Source organism: Triticum aestivum, chromosome 2B, assembly GCF_018294505.1.
Source record: "Triticum aestivum cultivar Chinese Spring chromosome 2B, IWGSC CS RefSeq v2.1, whole genome shotgun sequence".
NCBI classification, from domain to species: domain Eukaryota; kingdom Viridiplantae; phylum Streptophyta; class Magnoliopsida; order Poales; family Poaceae; genus Triticum; species Triticum aestivum.
The window spans coordinates 239,647,801-239,657,387 of NC_057798.1; positions in this window are offsets into that span (position 1 = coordinate 239,647,801).

A 9,587-nucleotide genomic window follows, 5' to 3' on the forward strand; every position below is an offset into this window, starting at 1 on the left:
CGTATAAAACCATATGCTTTGATCAACTCATCAAAGTGTACATTCCAACTCCGAGATGCTTGCACCAGTCCATAGATGGATCGCTGGAGCTTGCACATTTTGTTAGCACCCTTAGGATTGACAAAACCTTCTGGTTGCATCATATGCAACTCTTCTTTAATAAATCCATTAAGGAATGCAGTTTTGATATCCATTTACCAAATTTCATAAAATGTGGCAATTGCTAACATGATTCGGATAGACTTAAGCATCGATACAAGTGAGAGAATCTCATCGTATTCAACACCTTGAATTTGTCGAAAAAACTTTTTGCAACAAGTCGAGCTTTGTAGATAGTAACACTACTATCAGCGTCTGTCTTCCTCTTGAAGATCCATTTATACAATATGGCTTGCCGATCATCGGGCAACTCCACCAAAGTCCACACTTTGTTCTCATACATGGATCCCATCTTAGATTTCATGGCCTCAAGCCAGTTCGCGGAATCTGGGCTCATCATCGCTTCCTCATAGTTCGTAGGTTCATCATATTCTAGTAACATGACCTCTAGAATAGGATTACCGTACCACTCTGGTGTGGGTCTTACTCTGGTTGACCTACGAGGTTCGGTAGTAACTTGATCTGAAGTTTCATGATCAATATCATTAGCTTCCTCACTAATTGGTGTAGGAATCACACGAACTGATTTTTGTGACGAACTACTTTCCAATAAGGGAGCAGGTACAATTACCTCATCAAGTTCTACTTTCCTCCCACTCACTTCTTTCGAGAGAAACTCCTTCTCTTGAAAGAATCCACTTTAGCAACGAATATTTTGCCTTCGGATCTGTGATAGAAGGTGTACCCAACAGTTTCCTTTGGGTATTCTATGAAGACACACTTCTCCGATTTGGGTTCGAGCTTATGAGGTTGAAACTTTTTCACATAAGCATCACAGCCCCAAACTTTAAAAACGACAACTTTGGTTTCTTGCCAAACCACAGTTCATAAGGCGTCGTCTCAACGGATTTTGATGGTGCCCTACTTAAAGTGATTGCAGCTGTCTTTAATGCATAACCCCAAAATAATAATGGTAAATTGGTAAGAGACATCATAGATCGCACCATATCTAATAAAGTGTGGTTACGATGTTCGGACACACTATTATGATGTGGTGTTCCAGGTGGCATGAGTTTGTGAAACTATTCCACATTGTTTTAATTGAAGACCAAACTCGTAACTCAAATATTCGTCTCCGCGATCAGATCGCACAAACTTTATTTTCTTGTTACGATTATTTTCCACTTCACTATGAAATTCTTTGAACTTTTCAAATATTTCAGACTTATGTTTCATCAAGTAGATATACTCATATCTACTCAAATCATCTGTGAAGATCAGAAAATAACGATACCCGCCACGAGCATCAACACTCATTGGTCCGCATACATCGGTATGTATTATTTCCAACAAGTCAGTAGCTCGTTCCATTGTTCCGAAGAACGGAGTTTTAGTCATCTTGCCCAAAAGGCACGGTTTGCAAGCATCAAATGATTCATAACCAAGTGATTCCAAAAACCCACCACCCACTTAATAGCCACTGTCGACAACTTAACCGACACGCTTGATTTCGACTCCGAAGACATCGGCGGTATGGACGACGATGTCGAAGAAGAACAGGAACCACCACCCACAGGGCGCTGGACTGCCACCTCATCATATGATATATATATATATATATATATATATATATATATATGGTGGACACAACCAAATAAAAAAATGGCTAGGAACAGAAGGATGAGAAGCAACCAAAGCGCCGACGTCAGCGGAGCCGCTCTAAATCCCGCCACAGCAAAAACAACGATAACAACTTAGGAAAGAATAATACCCTAGACGACGCTAAAGATAACGACGACCCCCATGACCCAGCGATGGAGCAGGATGAGCCAGGGGATGGCGAACATAGTCTGGGGCCGCTGCTCGATCACAGTGATGCCGAAGACAAAACTTATAAACCTGTCTCCGGAGAGGAGAACAGTCCGGACGACCATGCACACATCATCTCGGAAAAGCATTTGGAACAAGATCACCTCCATAGAAGGCTTATTACCACCGCGAGGAGCTTGAAGAAGCAGAAGCAATGGCTTAAAGCCGCGCAGGATACGCTCAACCACAGATGGAACAAAGTGCTCGACACTGATGAAATATACGGTGGTGATCGCCACACAAAGAGCTACCCTAAATGCAGGCTGCTACCCAAATTCGACGACGAGGCTATCGCGCCCATTCCGCCGAAGAACAATATGGCCGATTTGCCGAACCGACCACCCCGTGGCCGAGACAGAGCGGCTAATGACGCCGCACAAAGGTCAGCACATGATCTACGTGAGCACCTGGACGAAAGAGCCGGTATGGCCAGGTCCATCTATGGATCTAGGAAGCGTGCTCCTACACAGGATCACGGCCACCAAACCGACTACACTGATCGAGTACCAGCTCAGAATCAACACTGAACACTACAACCATCGGACGCATGCCACGACACATCCAAATACAGGGGTGCCGCACACCCCCTATGCTTCATCGATGAGGTGCTGGATCATGAATTTCCAGAGGGGTTTAAACCCGTAAATATCGAGGCATACGACAGAACGATAGACCCTACAGTATGGATTGAGGACTTTATTCTTCACATCCATATGGCTCGCAAAGACGATCTCCATACCATCAAATACCTACCCCTCAAGTTGAAAGGACCAGCTCGACACTGGTTGAAAAGCCTCCCCGAAAATTCAATTGGAAGTTGGGAGGAACTCGAGGACACTTTCAGGGCTAACTTTCAAGGGACCTATGTCCGACCTCCGGATGCAGACGATTTAAGTCATACAATCCAACAACCCAGAGAATCAGCCCGTAAGCTTTGGAACAAATTTCTCACCAAGAAGAACCAAATCATCGACTGTCCGAATGCTGAAGCCCTAGCAGCTTTCAAACACAACGTTCGGGACAAATGGCTTGCCAGACACCTCTGCCAGGAAAAGCCAAGGACAATGGCAGCCTTAACAACTCTTATGACTTGCTTTTGCGTGGGAGAGGATAGTTGGTTGGCCCACAGCGGCACCAGCGACCCAGGCACATCCGAAATCAGGGATGGCAATGGGAAGCCATGACGCAATAAAAACAAGCATCAAAACAATGAAGACAACCCAGACAGCACAATGGTAAACGCCGGATTCAGGGGCTCTCGACCCGGTCAACGGAAAAAGCCATTTAAAGGCAGCAGAGAGGGACCGTCCAGCCTAAACAAAATTCTAGACAGATCCTGTCAGATTCATGGCACCCCCGAGAAACCCGCGAATCACACCAACAGAGAATGCTGGGTCTTCAAGTAGGCCGGCAAGCTAAACACCGAACACAAGGGGAGGGAGCCACCAAGTGAAGACGAGGATGAACCTCGCCAGCCGAGCACTGGGGGACAGAAAAAATTTCCACCAGAGGTCAAAACAGTGAACATGATTTGCGCAACCCACATACCAAAGAGGAAGCGCAAGCGCGCACTCTGGGACGTATACGCTGTAGAGCCCGTCGCCCCCAAATTCAACCCATGGCCGGCCTGCCCGATCACTTTCGATCGCAGGGATCATCCGACTAGTATCCGGCATGGAGGTTCGGCTGCCTTGGTGCTCGACCCAATAATTGGCGGATACCACCTCACCCGAGTCCTCATGGATGGCGACAATAGTGTTAATCTGATATATCAGGATACTGTACACAAGATGGGGATAGACCCATCAAGAATCAGCCAAAGCAGTACTACCTTTAAAGGAGTAATACCAGGCGTAGAGGCCCGCTGCACGGGCTCTCTAACATTAGAGGTCGTATTCGGTTCTCCCGACAACTTCCGAAGTGAAGAACTAATCTTCGACATCGCTCCATTCCGAAGTGGTTATCATGCACTACTCGGAAGAACAGCCTTCGCTCGTTTCAACGCAGTACCGTACTATGCTTATCTCAAACTTAAGATGCCCAGTCCACGCGGCGTCATCACTATCAGCGGAAACACAGAGCATTCTCTTCGCGCGGAAGACTACGTGGCGGATCTAGCAGCTGAACCACTGAACGGCCTCTCCACCCCAAATCATTGATCGGTCTTTGAGACCACGAACACGGCTAGACGTGTCCGGTGCACCACTAGTTGTAAACAGCCCAGATAAACCTGAGCTTGATTAATGGCTAGGCCCCCCACAAGTGGTGCTAGGGGCTGCCCGCATGCAAGGGGTCCATAGTTCGGCTGGACCCTATTAATACTCAATAGATCGAACTCTCATGGTTCATTAAGAATAATCAACTTTTCGCACGGTCACACCAGATTCTTTCACCTGGGTTTTTTCTTTTTTTACAGATGACCATCATGCTACACCCTTCTAGGATACGTCACAATGGAGACAAAGGCGCAGACGTGCAGCAGGGCCCCGTTCAAAGGTTTCTTTTTAGATTAAGACCTTGTGTAAACTTTTTTTATTGTCTCTTGTTGCCTTAGACCCTCCTGGCACTTAAAATAGGGACATTTACATCTATGCCCTTAACTCGAACCCACTACTCAGTTTTGCCCCTAATTTTTAGGTATGCTTAGTTTTTCCTCTCCGCCGTTAGTGTCACTTATAGAAATGCCCTTTTGCGCCGTTACCGTCTGGTCAAAGGACTTTGACCACCAAGAAAAAAATAGCAAAAAAATTCAAAAAAATCTGAAATTTTGTGAGATCGAAGATAGTCATGTCAGCAAGGCGCGTGCAAATTTGTGTGCCGTTCGGACACCCTGGGAGCTCCTACGATGTCCAAACACAACAAAAATGCGCACACATTTTCTGCACCTAAGTATCTTCAGTCCCACAAAATCTCATATTTTTTTGATTTTTTTTCTATTTTTTCGAATTTACTGTTCACATGCATACAAAATTTATGATTTCCTTTGCCACGAGCTCCCAGGGTGTCTGAACGGCACACAAATTTGCACGTGCCTTGCGGACATGACTATCTTCGATCCCACAAAATTTCAGATTTTTTTGATATTTTTTGCTATTTTTTTCTGGGTGGTCAAAGTCCTTTGACCAGACAGTAACGACGCAAAAGGGCATTTCTATAAGTGATACTAACGGCGGAGGGGAAAAACTGAGCATACCTAAAAATTAGGGGCAAAACTGAGTAGTGGGTTCGAGTTAGGGGCAGAACTGGAATTGGCCCCTTAAAATAACCAAGAGGGATATTGGCGTTATTGGCAAGTTTATGATTCGCCGATCTAAAATCGATGTCATAAGGGCAGCAACTAATGTGTTTTTGGGTTTTATGCCCTCACCACAGCCGCTCTTTCGTCACGCCGGATTAATGCACGTACCCGAAAATTCAGGGATCATTATCGAGGGTGGTACTCAGCCCAGTATATGTTGAAAAGTCCGAATACCTTCGGGAGTGTTCGGCGTCATGAGTTTGGCCTTATATGCATCAGCTCCGAATCATGTCTTTGGTCAATAGTTGGGTTTTCCCGGCTCCCGTGTTTTGCTACCTTACATTCCGCTCTATCGGCTAAGGCAGCACCGGGAGAACTACTACGATTGTGCCCTGGTTCATCTGGATGAGCACCTCAGTAGAGAAAACCGAAAACTAACTGTCATGATAAAGCGAGAGACTGGCCAACCACTCGATGAGTCAGCGGAATCTTCATGATTCCTCCGCATTAACGAAGGACCAGTTTTCCAATCACGTACAGACACGCACCATATTCGGATGAACGCGGACATACCAGGGGCTATATAGTAGCCCCACCGTCAAAGTCCTATGGCTAAGTGAAAGTGTTAAAGCTATATAGTCCGATTGCCTCGTTTGGCGTGCCACCACCTCCTTAACGGACCAAGACGTTGGATCAAGTGTGATTACGCGCTTTGCCGAACACCCCCGCATTATATGCGAGGGAGCTGAAGCTGACGACTGCAAACTTTCAGGTTATATACATATATACATAAACAGCCGCACTGGAGGCACTACAATACTTTATGGACAAAAGTATAAATATAGCCTTTATTATCAAAAGCATTGTTTTTACAATCAAAATACATGTCACTGTAGCATGGTATTCTTTGAGCACTGAGCCTCTATTAAACGGGCACCTTCTAAGACTTCTTCAAAATAGTGCTCGGGCGAGTCTTGGCCCCCGGGCGGACCCCCGGTTGCAATATCGGTGGCCTCCATCTTTGCCCAATAAGTCTTAACACGGGCAAGGGCCATCCACGCACCCTCTATGCACGCCGACCTCTTGACAGCGTTGATGTGTGGCACAACACGAATAAATCGTTGCACCAAACCAAAATAACTATCGGGACTTGGTTCCTTTGGCCACAGGTGGTCCACGACGGCCTTCATGGCAAGCCCGGATAACCTATGGAGCTCGGCCCATTCGGCCATTTGCTCATTCAACAGTAGCGGACGCCTTGGATTACTGAACTGCGACCAGAATTTTTTTTCTGCTTCATGATCTTCTTGATCTTTGAAATACTTCGTCGCATCAGCAGCACTCTTTGCTAAATCCAAGTATGCGTCTGAAGAACTCCACAATTGATCAAGAGGGGCATACTTCGGATCGCCGAACTTCGTTCATAGTAAAAAGGGATTCCTAGCCGCGATATCACCGGCTTGCCGAAGCTCCTCCCGCGCTACTCTAATTTCAGAGCGAGTTTCCTTTGCTACTTGCAAGGCCTTCTTTAGGTCAGCCATCTTCGTTTGGTTTTCCCTTTCGAGAAGCTCCTATCGGCTCGCGACATTTTGTAGCTCAAGAGCCATGTTGGCTATTTTATCCTTACTTTGGCGATGAGCAGCTTCGGCTGCCTTCAGGGCGGCCGCATCACTTCTCCTGGCTTGCTTCTTGGTCTGGGCAAGTTTTGCCCGAAGGGTCTCCACGGCGGCAGCTCCATCTGCAGTCAAAGCATATTATAAATCCTAGCATCATGCTCTTATTAATATTTGCTGACCACTTAAATATACATACCCTGTGCCTCGTCAAGCCGCTTCTTCACAAGCGTGATGTCCGCATCCGCCACGTCAAGTTGCCGCCTCAGCTCGGCAAATTCAGCAGTCCGGTCAGCCGCCGGATCTGCAACCGCCTGCGTACAAAATCAACGCTATCATTACCTGAGAATATAATCTTCTGCTCGCCTCGTCCGGATGGCAACCAGAGTCTCAGGGGATACTATCTATACAATGTACACCTTGCGTGTACGGTACAATAATAAAAAATATATCACTTTGCGTACCTCAAAGCCTCTTAGTAGGCTCATAAAAGCTTCATTCAACCCGCTTTTTGCGGATGATATCTTCTTAACCACCATACCCATTAAGGTACGATGTGCCTCTGAGATAGCTGCCTGCTGCAGAAGACCTGTCAATGTGTCCGGTTGTATATCGGACAGTTCGGGGCTTTTCCTGTTGGTCTCTCTAGGATCCAAAACCCCCAGGCTTTGGGTGTCCGAAGAGTTATCTGGTCTTTGTGGATCGGGAGAGATCCTCTGGGATGACACCTCAGGATCATCTGCCTCATCAGGCGGAGAGGTGTGAGGAGGCGTTTCGCTCTCCATCATCTCCGGAAGAAGATCCCCCGATGACGAACATTGTGGAGGGAGGCTATGAGCCGAACTACAAAACATATGTCTCAGTCGTTATTCTCAAGAAAAGAATGGGGTATGCTTACTAGACACCTTTGTTCACTTATGGCTCGGTTAACGGCTGGCCCCCCTGTGGGCATTGTGCAGTAATGTTGCCCTCTGGGGCAGGGCCCCCTGATGCAGGTTTCTTCCCTCGTTTGGAGACCTCTGCTTCCAGGTCTTCGGGACCGGTCCTTTTCTTTCCGTGGGGAGAGGGGATGCTAAAATATCCTCCCCGTTCATCCTCCGACATGGGGGGTGCTAATTTCCCTGGTTAGGATGCGTAACGTACCTCTAGTATGAAGTACGCTCTTGGCTTTCCCCTTCCTCTCCTCGTCCTCCCCTGATGGCACTTGATAAGGTGCGCGAGCCAGCATCCTGGTTAGTACAGGATCCGGCGAGTCTTCGGGAAGAGGGGCCGAACACCTGATCCTTCCCGCCTTTCTTATCCAGTCCTGGCCGAGGGTGGTTTTTCAGAATAATGTTGTAACAAATATAATGACAACATGTTATGTCACGGAGTTACTTACCTGGGTGTTTGGATGGTTGCAGTTGAGGCCCACATCCTTTGTTGTGTCCGGACACTTTATTCGTGATCCGAAGAATAATCGATACATCCCTTCGAGCGTTACGCCGAAGAAGTGATGAATGCTTCGTGGTCCTTCCGGGTTAAACTCCCACATGCGGAGAGATCAACGTTGGCATGGCAGGACCCGACGAACTAGCATTACTTGCATTACTTTGATGATATTAATATCCCTCTTGAGGAGATCCCGAATGCGGCTTTGCAACATCGGCACATCATTAACCGATCCCCAGTCCAACCCCTTGTTGACCCATGATGCAAGCTACAGCGGAGGGGCAGAGCGGAAGGCCGGGGCGGCCTCCCACTTACTCCCTCGAGGCGCGGTGATGTAAAACCACTCTCGTTGCCATAAGTCAGAAACTTCCGGGAAAGAGCCCTTTGGCCATGAAGCATCGACACCTTTGCTTATTATAGCGCCTCCGCACTCCGCGTGTCACCCATCAATCATCTTCGGGTTCACATTGAAGGTCTTGAGCCATAGGCCAAAGTGTGGGGTAATGCGGAGGAAGGTCTCGCACACAACGATAAACGTCGAGATGTGAAGGAAGGAATCTGGAGCTAGATCGTGAAAATCTAGCCCATAATAGAACATGAGCCCTCTAACGAAGGGATTAAGACCAAAGCCTAGCCCTCGGAGGAAGTGGGAGATGAACACGACGCTCTCGTTGGGTTTGGGAGTAGGAATAACCTATCCTGGAGCAGGAAGCCTGTGAAGGATTTCGGCGGTTAGATACCTAGCCTCCCTAAGCTTCTTGATGTCCTCCTCTGTAACAGAAGAGGCCATCCACTGACCTTAAAGGTTGGATCCGGACATGATTGAAGGTCCAGAGCACTTGGACTGAACCTAGGGTGTTGGAACTCGAGGGGAGGGAGGGGGAGGATCAGGCGTGGAAAGAAAAGGACAGACCTTGGCCTCTTTATATAGAGGAGGAATATCAAGCATCCTCCGCGCGGCCGTTTGGAACTTGCCTAAACCAAGGAGTTGTACCAATGGGATGGTTGGGTTACCCACACCCGTATTGATGAGAATCCCGTAATAAGAGGGACACGATCTGTGCTTCGACAAGATGTGCCAATATAACCGCCTCGTAAAATGTGTAGAGGCAGGTTGAGAAAACGGTTTGAATAATGACTGGGCCGGGGCGTGATGTCACGCTATGGAAAAGTTGTCAACAGATTAGACTTGTGGAATATTGTGCTCTCTACGGTGGTATGTGGAATTTGTTTTGAAGAGCCGGACACGATCCTTGTGTTCAAGATCTTCTTTGGAGTATTCAGAGAAGGAACCCGCCTTGCAATGCTGAAGACAATCTGCGCGCCGGACAAATCTT